The sequence below is a fragment of the Heloderma suspectum genome, chromosome 17 (genome assembly GCF_057233095.1).
Source record: "Heloderma suspectum isolate Gila_16-S chromosome 17, 16-S_ref, whole genome shotgun sequence".
NCBI lineage: Eukaryota > Metazoa > Chordata > Lepidosauria > Squamata > Helodermatidae > Heloderma > Heloderma suspectum.
In genome coordinates, this window is record NC_139474.1 from 15,498,081 (window position 1) to 15,513,223 (window position 15,143).

At 44.6% G+C, this 15,143-nt stretch overlaps 1 long non-coding RNA gene across 1 annotated transcript; it reads right to left on the bottom strand.

The window, feature by feature from the left end:
• Positions 1 to 1,663: 1,663 nt before the first annotated feature.
• Positions 1,664 to 14,748, bottom strand: LOC146334592 (uncharacterized). Its single transcript, XR_014786328.1, has 3 exons — positions 14,496 to 14,748; positions 3,684 to 4,137; positions 1,664 to 2,701 (listed from the first exon to the last, which is right to left on the bottom strand). It is a non-coding gene; the product is annotated as an uncharacterized LOC146334592 (long non-coding RNA).
• Positions 14,749 to 15,143: the final 395 nt, after the last annotated feature.

A 15,143-nucleotide genomic window follows, 5' to 3' on the forward strand; every position in this document is an offset into this window, starting at 1 on the left:
CCCTAATCAGAGGGCATGTCCCTGGTGGTTCCACATGAACCCATGGCCCAGTTGGAGTCTACCAGGAAAAGAGTCTTCAGTGTGGTGGCCCCCTTTCTGTGGAACTCCCTGCCTTTAGAGGTCAGGCAGGCACCAACATTGTGTTCCTTCCAGAGCCTCCTGAAGACATTATTTCGAGAGGCCTTCCTTGCGTGACCAGCTGCGGTTTGTTAAATTCCACCTTATTGGGATTTCCTTTAAAAAGAAATATGTTTTAACTCCTTTAACTTGGTGTTTTATTCTTTTATTTCGTTGTTCACTGCTCCAAAATCATCTGATGTGGAGTGGTATATAAATATTGTAAATAAATAATAAATAATAAAAGAAAGCCTGAATATAACATATGAAGCATACATGTTTAGCTCTCTCTCTCTCTCTCTCTCTCTCTCTCTCTTTCTCTCTCTCTGTCTCAAATGCTCTATTGTTAATCTACCTTTCATATATATTTTATCTTAAGACTGATTGCATCCACTATGCGTCCAGAGCCTCCTTTTTGCTGTGTTGTCATACCGCTTTATACTCCCCCCCCAGTCTCTCTCCCTCAGAGTGCACATAAAAAAAGAACTAAACTTTTCAAACATTAGTGCCCTCCATCCCGTAAGAAATCAAGAAGGTTTGCTTGTTTCATTGTGTCTTAATTAGGGACATACCTTTGATCCCTAATGTCTATGCTGTTTCACTGGGGATGGGGGAGGGATTCATTCAGTTCACATTTTGTTGTGAAGTTTGCTCTTTCGAAGATACAAATGAACCAAAATTCACTTTTATCCTTCAAAATGTACACTTAAAATTTTGTGGTAGAGCTCTCCCATTTTTTAAGAAGTGTATATACAGGTTATATTATGGAAATGTACACTCCAAAATGGGAATATTAGTGAAAATAACATGAAAATGCATTGCATTAGGGGGAATTGCTTGCATGCATGCATGCATGCATGCATGCATACATACATATATTATTGCATGTATATCCCACCTTCTTTTCCTCTTGCAAGGAACCCAAGGTGGCTTACATTCTCCTCCTCCATCTCTCCATTTTATCCTCACAACAACAACCCTGTGAGGTAGGTTGGGCTGAGAGTCAGTGACCAGCCCAAAGTCACCTAGTGAGCTTCCATGGCCGAGTGGGGTCTAGAACCCGGATCTCCCAGCTCCCAGTCCAACACTCTAGCTGCTACACCATGCTGGCTCTCCATATATATATATATATATATATATATATGCAAAAATGTAACTAAAAATGGATGTATTCTGGGAAATGTGAAACAAATACACCTACACCCTTTTCTTTCAAATAATAGCAATTCTCAAACTAATGTGGAATTAGGATAAAACAAACTCAAGATTGGGAAAATGAGAAACTGAGAGAAACCATCCCTATGATCCTCTCCTATGATTCATGTGTTGGTATCAACCTGCCCCACTACTGATACAGAAATGACCCACTGCTCATTAAAATGAAATAAAATAAAATAATAATAATTAACAACTCTGGGTTTACAACTAATGTGGGATACACAGTGTTGTGATGTATGAATGTTTGATCTCATTGAACAGGTTGTCCTTTCCCCCTTTGCCTAGGAATAGGTGAAAATAAATGACAAAATGACACTACAAGCAAATTCTCTCTCTCTCACTTTATGTAGTAAATGGAAACTACATGTTTATGATGCAGGAAAAGGCTTTATTTCAAAACAGAAGTCAAATTTCAGGTAACACATCAGTACAGAATCAGATTCAGCTGTTAATCAGAAAACATCAAGCATCATCTTGTAATGTGAGGGTCTGTCTGCCACAATGGGGAACGAAGATTGCCTTGAAAGATCTTTAAGTAACATAGCTATATATTTTTAATAGGAACTAGGTTACAACGGTAATTTTCACGCTGTATATTTGGAGAAACATTGGGTTCCCTCAGAAGCTTGGGTTCCCAAGGGGCCTCATAGTGAGATGATAAGTGGTGGTCAAGAAGTCTCCCATAAAGACAGCTCGCCCACATATCTTGTCCTATGATCTGCAGTTATGGAGGAATGTTGAGGTTGTTCTGTGGAACACTCAACTCAACCATGGCAGCCAATGAGGTCCACCAAGCCTCATCAGTGCCCAACATTAACTGAACAGACTACCTAGAATGCAATCCAGAATCATTGGCAATACACCGGTTTTCTTTGGTAGGTGTGAAAAGAGTTCCCCAAAGACAGACACTGAACATTTGTTTACAGTTCTTGGGTGGTTGTATATGTGGGACATACATTCCTAGCATCCATGTCTACAAATCCAGTGGCCCCGAAGCACTTGATTTCATATTCTCCATGCCAGATCATCGTAATTTTGCAGATGGTGATTCTTGGGTTCAGCATCGTCGGCAAGGGTTGCATCCACTCTGCTTTTTGGGCAGCGCCTTTTTAGAAGTGATGCTTTCGCAGGTGACGCCTGGGGGTGTGCCCCCACTAGAACTGTATTTGCCACAGCTTGTTCCATCGCTCTGTTGGGCCGGAACACAAGGGTTGCATTGCTCAAAGCAGAGAGGTTGCTCAGGACAGTAGAGAGCTGGCCCTTGCAGGTTCATGGTGAAGGGGGGTGGTTGGATCAGCACTGTCATGGGAGGGCAGCTGGTATAACATTGGTTCCAAGACATCTTTGCTGGATCAGGTGAGTGGAGCTAAAGGAAGGAATACATCGGGGTGGGTAGTAGATAGAGTGTTAACGGGTAAAAAAGAGATACATCTCACCATGCTCAAGGTATGTATTTATAACTAATCCTAATCAATTCCTAATCAGTTATTCCTAATCAATATGTGACAATAATGTGAGCATCTTCCCAGCAATTACCTGAGCAAGTTAATTTGAATCTAGACCCACCTTCCAATCTTCCAATCGACAGTACAAGCCATCCCCTCTTTCTCTTTCTCTTTCTCTTTTGCTTTTGCTTTCTCTTCCTCTTTTGCTTTCTCTTTCTCTCTCCCCCCTCCCTCCCCCCCCCCTCTCTCTCACACACACAGAGCAGGAGCATTTTTTAATGCTATGATTACAAGAGAACTTCAACCAATGACCTAGTCATCTATTGTAATCAATGCACCCCCACACACACACACACAATGCTTCCTGATCCAATTTCCTTACATCTCTAACCACCTTCCACTCACCTGTAAACATGCTCACCAGGCACTAACCCCTTGAGTCTGTGCCAGTCCCAACTGGCAGTGACAACACTATCCATCACTGGAAGGTATCTGTCACAGGCTCTGCACTGATAGTATTCTGTAACCAGACTTCCCCGCGCCGCCCCACATCCCTTCTGTTAGAATGTTAATGGATATTCCATACCACCTTTGCAGCTTGGTGGTAGGTGATAAAGCTGTAATGCAATGTCTTCCAAATGTGTAATGTGCAGCAACAACAATAAAATGTCTCAGCCAGATCCCACTCACTCCATGCCAACTTTCCAGATGTGCACCCTCCAAATCTGGCAGAGTAAAATGTTGGTGCTGAGCAATTCCAGCTCATTGGTAAGTGAAATTATTAAAATTAATTATCAAATGGCAATGCTGATGAAAGAAAATCAAAATCACATCCAGCTGGTGGTGCTGGTGGGATAGCCAAGAACTTCTGCAGAAGTTAAAATGGATCTCAGGAGCACTTACCAAGTTCTCTGATGCAAAGAACTCAGGTGGAGTTTCTTGGTTTCGAAGGAATCTGCCAGTGTTCCTCTGGGTTGCTCTGGGGTTTTATACCATGTCTTAAGTTGCCTGAGAGGATGATACATTTTTCTTTTCACAAGGTTCTAAGTAATTGTTAACAATCCTTTTCTTCATGTAACACCCAAGTTGTTTCAAGGAGTAATTTCAGTGTTCGCAATGCAGCCTGGTTGTCCTCAAGTTGCTCACTTGCTCTTCTTCATCTTTCACCCCATAGGTGGTGAACTTCCTCATCTTTCACCCTCATAGGTGGGGGTGGACATTGGTCCACCCTTTGGACATTGCTGTGGTTTCAGTGTTCTCAAAGTGATTTTGAGTAAAGTTGAGTCAGGACAACGTCTGGCAGTTCACAGCCCAATTTACAGGTTGCAAAGTTGTCTATGCAGCCCTTGTTGATGCTCTGCAGGACAACAAAGTTGGGTGTAGTTCAACCATTGCATGGAGAAGAGGAAAGAAGTCCAGCCTCATAATTACTAAGCAATGTGGGATCTAGGGATGTACGAAACCCCACTCACCTGCATCCATGGGGGGTCCGCCGGGGGGGGGAGGTGATCCGTTCCCCCCCTGGAATTCTCCCTGGCTGGTGCCACTCTGCTTGTGACTCCGCGGAGCCGCTGGGGATGCCATTTGCGTCCCCCCTGTAGCCGTGATCCTGCGTAGGGGATGCCATTTGCGTCCCCCCTGTAGCCGTGATAGGCTATATAAATACTTAGCGGACACCATTTGCGTCCCTGCTCTTCGCCGTGATAGGCTACATAAATATTTACGTAGCCTATCACTGCTAAAGGAGGGACGTAAATGGCATCCCCTATGCAGGACGCCATTTGCAGCTGCACACTGGAGCAGGCGACTGCAGCAGCTGGATCCAGACCCACCGGAGGCAGGTAGGATCCGGTCCTCGGGGACTTCGCGGGGTGGCAGGGGGAGCAGTCCATTCTGCCACGGACTCTGGGGGACCGGATTCTGAAGAATCCGGCCTCACTGGAGTCTGTGGCAGAATTCTCCGCCATCCATAGGGATCACATCCCCCCTAGAGGTGGGTGAACGAGCAATGGTTGAGATGGCTAAGACTCACCGCTCATCTCATGCCCAGTTCCTGTTTGGGTTTGAGATTGCTGGCCTCTCTGTGTGAATGGGAAAATTGCACAAATCAAGCAGTGATTGAACATGAAAGTTGCACAAAATCGAACCGGGCAAGTTGTGCAAATCGAGCATGAACACATGTCTGAAAAGTTGTGAACAATGTTGGCAGACACATGCCCCCATGAACCATTGTGTTTGGGGCTTTGAACAGGGCATGCTCACAGAGAATTTCTCATACATCCCTAACCCCCCTCCCCATCCCACTCATCCAGATAAATGATTTCATTGCTAAACAGGAAAATCCATTCCATCTGTGTTTCGTGGATCGCTAGGTGCCTTTCATTCCATTGTCCACTTATTGGTGGTATCAGATTTTTCCTCAATTCACATTTGCACAAATTGGCACTTGTGAAAATGTGCAACCCCCCAAATGCACAAATCCCCCCACAAATGCATGGATCCCCCCACATGTACAATTTCTCACTTTAGCCTATGGGTGGATGTGCATTTTTGGCCGGCCTTTTTTTAAAAAAACACACACACATATTTTTCTTCAACTAAATTTGTGTAAAATTCCTGAAAGTAAAAGAAACCAGTCTGAAAATCCACAGAATCCCCTTGACTTGGGAAAAGCCAGTCTGCTGTGGAACCTGCTGGTCAGATTCATAGAAATCTGAACTCATTTGGTCCCATTGTGGATTTCTCTGACATCCCTAGAGGTAGGTTAGGCCTGGGAGAGACAGTAGATCAATGACAAGTTCAGGACCGCCTAGTAATTTTCCTGACTGAGTGGATATTTACATCCAGGTCTTCTCGGTCTATGGCCTTCCCCAACATGGTGCTCATAGAATCATAGAATCATAGAATCATAGAATCATAGAATCATAGAATCATAGAATCATAGAATCATAGAATCATAGAATCATAGAATCATAGAATAGTAGGGTTGGAAGGGGCCTACAAGGCCATCGAGTCCAACCCCCTGCTCAGTGCAGGAATCCAAGTCAAAGCATCCCTGACTGCTCTCCAGTTGCTTTGGACTACAACTCTCATCAGCCACCTCCAGTGTGGCCAATGGTCAGGGATGATGAAAGTTGTAGTTACGGATGTAAACATTTTGTTAAATCCATTCTGTCTGCAGTTTCTGGATTGTCAGATGTCTTTCATTCTGTCGTCTGTTCATCGATGGAATCAGATTTCACTCATTTTCCCAAACTTGTGCTGGCCTTGGCCTTGAAAAGTGCACAATTGCACAAATGTTCACTTATGAAAATGTGCTAACCTCCCCTCCACTGCATGTGAAAATTCTCTCCAAAATGTGAATTTTCACACTTTAGCTCATGGGTGTGTATGTGTGTGCATATTTTCATTTGTTTGGGGGTTTTTTTGCTTTCCATTTTTCGTATTTTTTTATGACTAAATTTGCATACAGTTCTGGAGAGTGAAAAACAAACACAACAACAACAACAACAACACAATAACAGCCTGGGAGTCCATGGCATCTGCATGAAAAAGCCAGTCTGCTGTGGAATCTGTGGGTCAGATTCAAAGAAATCTAACCTCATTTGAATCTGTTGTGGAGTCCTTCAGCATCCCCACTTGCAACCTCCTCCCCGCCCCCCGCCCCCGGGGCAGACTTCTCATCTTGAACAGCAGGCAGGTATATCGTGGTCCTCTCCATGCTGGGAGTAGCTGCAACCACTGAATTCAGCTGGTGCAGGCAGGTGAGCATTTTGAATCCATTCAATTTTTGTACAAACTGACCAAAATTTGCAAAGTTCTTCGTATCTGAGAGAGAAAGAACTTGAGTTTTTGTTTGTTTGTTTGCTTGCTTGCTTTTTACCATAATGCAAGAGAAAGTGAAACTGACAGAAACAAAATTCAAAGTGATCTTGATAGACTGGAGCGCTGGGCAGAAAATAACTGAATGGAATTCAATAGGGATAAAGGCTAAGTTCTGCACCTAGGAAAAAGAAACCAAATGCATGGTTACAAGATGGGGGATACGTGGCTCAGCAACACTACAAGCGAGAAGGATCTTGGAACTGTTGTCGATCACAAGCTGAATGTGAGCCAACAATGTGATGTGGCTGCAAAAAAGGCAAATGCTACTTTGGGCGGCATTGGGAAGTCCTAGTTCCACTCTACTCAGCACTGGTTAGGCCTCATCTTGAGTACTGTGTCCAGTTCTGGGAACTGCACTTTAAGAAGGATGCAGACAAGCTGGAGAGGGTTCAGAGGAGGGCAACAAAGATGACCAAGGGACTGGAAACAAAGCCCTATGAGGAGAGACTGAAAGAACTGAGCATGTTTAGCCTTGAGAGGAGGAGACTGAGGGGAGATAGGATAGTGCTCTTCAAGTCCTTGAAAGGTTGTCCCAGAGAGGAAGGCCAGGATCTCTTCCCGATCATCCCAGAGTGCAGGACACGGAATCATGGGCTCAAGTTACATGAAGCTGGATTCCAGCTGAACATCAGGAAAAACCCCCTGACTGTTAGAGCAACACAACAATGGGACCAATTCCCTAGGGAGGTGGTGGGCTCTCCCACCCTGGAGGCATTCAAGATGAGGCTGGACAGCCACCTGTCAGGGGTACTCTGACTTGGATTCCTGCATTGAGCAGGGTATTGGACTCGATAGTCTGGTAGGCCCCTTCCAACCATACTATTCTATGATTCTATGATTCTATGACTTGACCATCCCTAAGCAGCAGGTGCTGGGGAAGCCCCCCACCTGAGACCCCAGAAAGCTTATTGTTAACTTACAGAACCCAATGCAACAAATTGTCAGTGTCAATCATGGATCCCTTGGCCAAAGGCAACCCCTTCCCAGAAGCACCTGCCTCTCCAGGTCAGATCCAGGAGCAGAGAAGACAAGAATGTCCAAGCCAGAAGGACAGCCCTGGTCCTGCTTCCACACACCAAGAGGGAAAGCTTGTAATAAGTCAACCAGTTTTGCACCAGTTGCAATAGCCGATATGTCAGCAGTAGATGGCACCAACTGACTGAACTGATATAGGCTCAGCAAAAGTCCATGAACATGGATGCTAATCTTGAATTAATGCAAGCTAAAATGGCTTATTGTAGGCAACTTTCACCACGATTCTGAAAATCCAGTGGTGTCTAACTCTAAATCAAGCCAGGAAGGTCAAGAAAGCCAGGATTTTTGTGTGCATACCCCCCCCCCCGGTATTCATTAATTGGGTGTATTTCGAACTTTTTCTCCCATTGGCTGACACATGCCTGATGCATTTTTCAATTGTGTGCATTTTTCAAGAATGTTTCTCAAATGTACACATTTTCTGAACACTTTGTGGAATTTCTAACATTAGTCCTATGTAGAGTAGACCCACTGAAAAGTATGGGACTTACTTTAGCCATGAGTCTAACTTAGGTCCCATTAATTTCAATGTGTCTACTTTACATAGGGCTAACACTGGATACTACCTTTTGTTGTTGTTGCATGAATCACATCACAAGCTCAGAAATGTACAGATTTCAGATCACAGATTGTGTTTGGGTCTATGTTTGGTTCCAGGAGGTACGGATTAGATAAATACTGCTCAAAAACAAACTGAAACATTTTTTTCCACCTGTTCCTATAGTAATTCTAAGTAATCTCCCTATCCACTTCCTTCACACCATGCATGATATACACAATAGACAAATTCTTCACCTCTCTACATACCTCTACACTAGGGATGGACAAATTGGTCTATATATGGTAAGTTTCTCTTCCGCATGCATGCTGTCATAACTCCATTCCTTCCAATGTCTCTATTAGTTGGCATTTAGAAAACAGACAAATGAAAACACATGCAAATTCACATCTATAAGTCAGGATTTTTTACAATTTATTTCATTTCTATACTGTCCAATAGCTGAAACTCTCTGGGCAGTTCGCACGCTTTCGGGTGGTTTACAAAACCGTCTCTAACATATGCAATTTTAAAGAACTGAATTCCGAAATTCAGAGAAGTATGCAGTTGGAGGAATAATTGTGTCCTGATCCACATATTTGTCTGGGAAAGAGACATATCTCAAAACCTCGGACAGTCTCTCCTAGTCAGTGTCAATATTACTGAAAAAGATGGCCCAGTGGTGTGATTGAGGGCAAATCTTCCTATGTTCCTATTTCAATCAGATGTTATTTGAGAATGCCAAGGACTGGAATCTTATTCGATCTTTAAAGGAAGGACCATAGCTCTGTGGTAAAACACATGCATTGCAGGGAGATGGTCCCATATACATCACCTTCCTGTTTGACTAATAATTCTTGGTTGTTCCAGGACACCTTGACCATTTTTCCTCCCTGTCCTCGTAGAAATGGGAATGGCTGGCCACTAACTAGTCTAATTAATTGCAAGTGGTAATTTGCCATGATTCATGAGCTTGCTTCCCCACCATTATTTTGGGCCTCTAAACCCTACCCCTGTGAGTAGTGGGTGAATGAAAGCCCTGCATTTACTGAAACCAGGATCCACCCTGATTAAACTCCTACATGGATCAGTCAGTTCTCTGCAACAAAGTCACCGCATGACACACGCAACATCAGTCTATGTTCACCTGCATCCCATTAACCGCCACCCACACTTTCAACACTTGTGCCGGGAAACAGCCCTCAGCAGTAGACTTCAAAGGCAATGAGTCAGTAGTCTAAGCAACAAAGCTCTTCACCATTATTCTCAGAGGAGTTGGCATGAATCCCAAACACATCTTGTACTTTGGATTGAGGCTTGAGGAAGGCTATACCTTAATAGGGATAGGTGAGCATTTCATTCAGTTCATTTCTTGATAAGAACTTAGCAAACATCTTCATCAAGGGTACAAAAAGGACTTGACCCCCCCTTTTTTCTTTTTAAACATGCATATGGGGGAAATTGATTAATTTCTCTATCCCTAAATACCAGTGACTGTGGAACAGAAGCGTGAAGGAACTACCGAGCATGTGTCCTGGTCACGGGGCATCAGGTTTCCTATTATGGGAACAAGAATGCTGGGCCATATAGGCAGAGGTCTTATCCACGGTCTGGGTGAAACTGTCAAGCTCAGTTTCACTCAGGCTCTCATTTTCGCACTGCTAAATCAGTTCCATCCTATCTCTGCATCAGTGACAGATTACTTTTTTAGTCCTCATGAACATTTACCCATATATTTGTGCTAATTTTTTTCAAAATATACACATTTTGTATGTATTTCTTCATGGGCATGCATTTTTGTGCACAGATTGTCAAATGTATTGCATTTTTTGCAGTCAGAGTTCTCCCATTGAATAAACATTTTTGTGTGCTTTAAGAAATATATATCCCCATGTGTATAAACTCAGTTTCAAATACAGCCATTTGGGGTGCACTCTTTTTCAAATGCACATGGCTTTTGTAAAGTTGTTGTTTTGTTGTTCCTCCTGTCCCCCTCGCCCCAACTGCATTGCAAACCTCTGCAGAGTATGAATTTTGGTGTCTTAACTGTGTTCTCCTGGGGCCTGTTCAGATTTGGGAAGTGTGAATTCGGCGAGTTCACATAAAAATGTGAACAAATTTTTCACCCATCCTTAGCAGAGGCTAGGGATGTCTGGCACATGGGAATCTGGCCTGTTTAGGGCCTGTCGGATTCCCACACTGCCCCCAGCTTGGCTTGCTATGCCACTCCCCCCTCATCCTCTCATCCCTGCTGCCACAGCACCATACAAAGGCAGAAAATAGGCCAGCTGGCCCAACTCGGTGTGGCCCTAGTCGGGCCAGCTGATGGATGTCAGACAGGAGTCCAGGGGGCTGACTCGTTGAAAACTTGCTGAGCTCCACCCCCCAAAACAGATCCCTCCAGCATCCCCAGAAGAGGCAATCTACCTCTGAAATGCAAGGTATCAGTGTTAAACAACAGGAGAAGGGGGTCTCCTTCATGCCATCCTCACAGGCTTCCTGGAGCTGTTTGGCCATTGTGGGAAATAAAATGTTGGACTGCATGGACCTTTGGTCTGATCCAAGAGAACTCTTCTTAACTCGCACTAACAAAAGTTGCACAACATGAGTTACCAGTAAAACAACATACATTCCACATGTAGGTTCAGATACAACTCCCTAGGGTTCAGGCCCAACCCTGACACCACGGTTTCAATTCAAGCTGTGCACGAATAACCTCTCAAAATTGTCCATCCTATTTGTGGTAGGAATGGCGGAGAATTCCGCCACGGAATCCATGGCGGAACGGCCTCCTGCCCCCCGCCCTCCCGCAGAATCCCCCTGGGATGGCACTTACCTGGGGTGGATGGGGCAGATTAGGCAGTGGTGGCTCCAGCGGCAGTGGCGGCTGGTCTCCTGGCCGGCTGCGGCCGGGCTGCTGCCGCCACCATTGCCGTCCCTGCAGCCGTGATAGGCTATGTAAGAATTTACGTAGCCTATCATGGCTAACCCCCCCAAAAAAAAACCAGCATACACAAATGGCGGCGGGTACGGCGGCTGCCATTTGCATTCCCTATTTTTCGCTGATTTATCTTACGTAAATATTTACGTAATATAAAATGGCGAAAAAAAGGGGAATGCAAATAGCGTAGTGGGCACTATTTGCATTCCTTTATTTTTCGCCGTTCTAGCCTATGTAAATATTTATGCAGCCTCCCTGGTTGCCTGTGCTTCCTGATCAGGGTTGCAGGGGGTCAAAAACAAACAAACAAACACCCTGTGGGCAGAATGACCTCATGATGGCTTTAACTAAAGTGCGGGAAGCTGAGGAAGCTACAGGATGATGCCATCAAGATGATTGTAAAATGACCAATTTCTTATGCAAGTCCCCCCCGCCATCAAATTGAATGAGATTTATGTATGTATGTATCGAAATCAGATTGATTATGTCCTTTGCAGCCAAAGATGGAGAAGCTCCATACAGTCAGTAAAAACAAGACCTGGAGCTGACTGTGGCTCAGATCATGAGCTGCTTCTTGCAAAATTTCGGCTTAAATTGAAGAACGTCGGGAAAACCACTAAACCGTTCAGGTATGACCTAAATCATATCCCTTCTGAATATACAGTGGAGGTGAGGAATAGATTTCAGGGATTAGACCTGATAGACAGAGTGCCTGAGGAACTATGGACGGAGGTCCGTAACATTGTTCAGGAGGCAGCAACTCAATCCATCCCAAAGAAAAAGAAATGCAAGAAAGCCAAGTGGCTGTCTGATGAGGCTTTACAAGTAGCTGAGGAAAGAAGGGAAGCGAAAAGCAAGGGAGAAAGGGGAAGATATATCCAACTGAACGCAGAGTTCCAGAGAATAGCAAGGAGAGACAAGAAGGCCTTCTTAAATGAACAATGCAAAGAAATCGAGGAAGACAATAGAATGGGAAAGACTAGAGATCTTTTCCAGAAAATCGGAGATCTTAAGGGAACGTTTTGTGCAAAGACGGGCATGATAAAGGACAAAGAAGGCAGGGACCTAACAGAAGCAGATGAGATTAAGAAGAGGTGGCAAGAATACACAGAAGAACTATACAGGAAAGATCTGAATGTCCCTGATAGCCATGATAGTGCGGTCACTGAACTTGAGCCGGACATCCTCAAGAGTGAAGTCAAGTGGGCCTTAGGAAGCATTAGTAACAACAAAGCTAGCGGAGATGACAGTATTCCAGCCGAGCTATTTAAAATCCTAAAAGATGATGCTGTTAAAGTGCTGCATTCAATATGCCAACAAATCTGGAACACTCAACAGTGGCCACAAGACTGGAAAAGGTCAGTTTACATTCCAATTCCAAAGAAGGGCAACGCTAAAGAGTGTTCAAACTACCGCACAATTGCGCTCATTTCACATGCCAGCAAGGTGATGCTCAAAATCCTACAAGCTAGGCTTCAGCAGTATGCGAACCGAGAACTACCGGAAGTACAAGCTGGGTTTAGAAGAGGCAGAGGAACTAGAGATCAAATCGCCAACATTCGCTGGATCATGGAGAAAGCAAGAGAATTCCAGAAAAACGTCTATTTCTGCTTCATTGACTATGCTAAAGCCTTTGATTGTGTGGATCACAACAAACTGTGGCAAATTCTTAAAGTGATGGGAGTACCAGACCACCTTACCTGTCTCCTGAGAAACCTGTATGAGGGTCAAGAAGCAACAGTAAGAACCAGACATGGAACAACCGAGTGGTTCAAAATTGGGAAAGGAGTACGACAAGGCTGCATATTGTCGCCCTGCTTATTTAACTTATATGCAGAGTCCATCATGAGAAATGCCGGGTTGGATGAATCAGAGGTCGGAATTAAGATTGCTGGGAGAATTATCAACAACCTCCGATATGCAGACGATACCACCCTAATGGCAGAAAGCGAAGAGGATCTCAAGAGCCTCTTGTTGAGGGTGAAAGAGGAGAGTGCAAAAGCTGGTTTGAAACTCAACATTAAAAAAACGAAGGTCATGGCATCTGGCCCCATCACTTCCTGGCATATAGAAGGGGAAGAAATGGAAGCAGTGACAGATTTTACTTTCTTGGGCTCCAAGATCACCGCAGACGGTGACTGTAGCCATGAAATTAAAAGACGCTTGCTCCTTGGGAGGAAAGCTATGGCCAACCTAGATAGCATAGTAAGAAGCAGAGACATCACCTTGCCGACAAAGGTCCGTCTAATCAAAGCTATGGTTTTCCCAGTAGTAATGTATGGCTGTGAGAGCTGGACTATAAGGAAGGCTGAGCGCCGAAGATGCTTTCGAACTGTGGTGCTGGAGAAGACTCTTACGAGTGCCCTGGACTGCAAGGAGGTCAAATCAGTCCATCCTAAAGGAAATCAACCCTGAGTGCTCATTGGAAGGACAGATAATGAAGCTGAAGCTCCAATATTTTGGCCACCTAATGCGAAGAGAAAACTCTCTGGAAAAGACCCTGATGCTGGGAAAGACTGAAGGCAAAAGGAGAAGGGGACGACAGAGGATGAGATGGCTAGATAGCATCACCGATGCAATGAATATGAACTTGAGCACGCTCCGGGAGAGAGCGCAGGACAGGAAGGCCTGGCGTGCTATGGTCCATGGGGTCACGAAGAGTTGGACACGACTGAACGACTGAACAACAACAACAAATGTATGTATGTACGTATTGTATTATATTTCTATACCACCCCATAGCCAAAGCTCTCTGGGCGGCTTACAGAAGTTATAACATTCACATACAATGTATGAACTTTAAAAACCATTTACATACAGACATACGGACAATATATACAGGCAACATATAACTAAAAGCAAGTTTGAACTAAAAACATTTTCTTAAAAAAAAATAAATCCAACAATATTAAACAGCTTAAAACAACACTGTTTAAAAATAGCGTACACAAAGTCAGCAAACGGGAGAAGAGTTCTAAAAAGGGAAGGCCTGCCAGAACAGTGGCGTCTTTAATGCTTGCTTGCTTGCTTTATTTATTTATTTATTTATTACATTTCTTAATCACCCACCTGGACAGCCACCCGGCCACTCTGGGTCATGTACATCAATGCAAACAGTTTTAAAACAATAAAATTCTACTTTAGAACATCATATTTCTAAAAATACCCTAACCCACCCCAAATACCTGCCTGAACAACCACCTTTTTAATGCGTGGTGGAAGCTCATTAAAGAGGGGGCATGGCGGGGTTCCCTAGGGAGGGGGTTCCACAGAGTGGGGGCCACCACAGAGAAGGCCCTCTCTCTCTCATTCTCACCAGCTTAGCTGTCCTGGCTGATGGAACAGTGAGAAGGCCATCCGAGGCTGATCTTGTTAAGCAGCCTATCTGGTGCCACTGGAAGCTCTCCTTGAGATAGGCTGGGCCAGAACCATATAGGATTTTAAAGGTCAAAACCAACACCTTGAATTTGGCCTGGAAAACAACCGGTAACCAGTGCAACTCCTTCAGCACTGGAGTGGTGTGATCACGCCGGTGGCTGCCTTTAATCAGGCGAGCTGCTGCGTTCTGTACTGGCTGCTTAAAAACCTTCAAGGAGGTCAGTGGGAGCGTTTCAACCAGCAGATCATTCCATAACAGAGGGGCGGCCAAGGAAAGCGTCCTCTTGCATGTGGCTTCCAGCCTCACATTAGACAGCTGCAGCAGAGAGCCCTCAGAGGACCTCAGGTGGCGGACTGGGGCGTCGGGGAGAAGGTGCTCCCTGAGGTGCCTTCGGGAATGGTCGAAGAAAATGTGGAAGAGTGTTTCAGTATGGCACTAGACTAAAACAAGGATTGGCGACACGGAGCCTACAGGACACATTTTGCCACCAAAGCCCCGATTTGGCACCTACTGCCCCTGCTACCCCCAATTTTGATCTTTACTTACCCCCCCGAATGCAATCTGTATTGGGTATGGGGTGCCAAA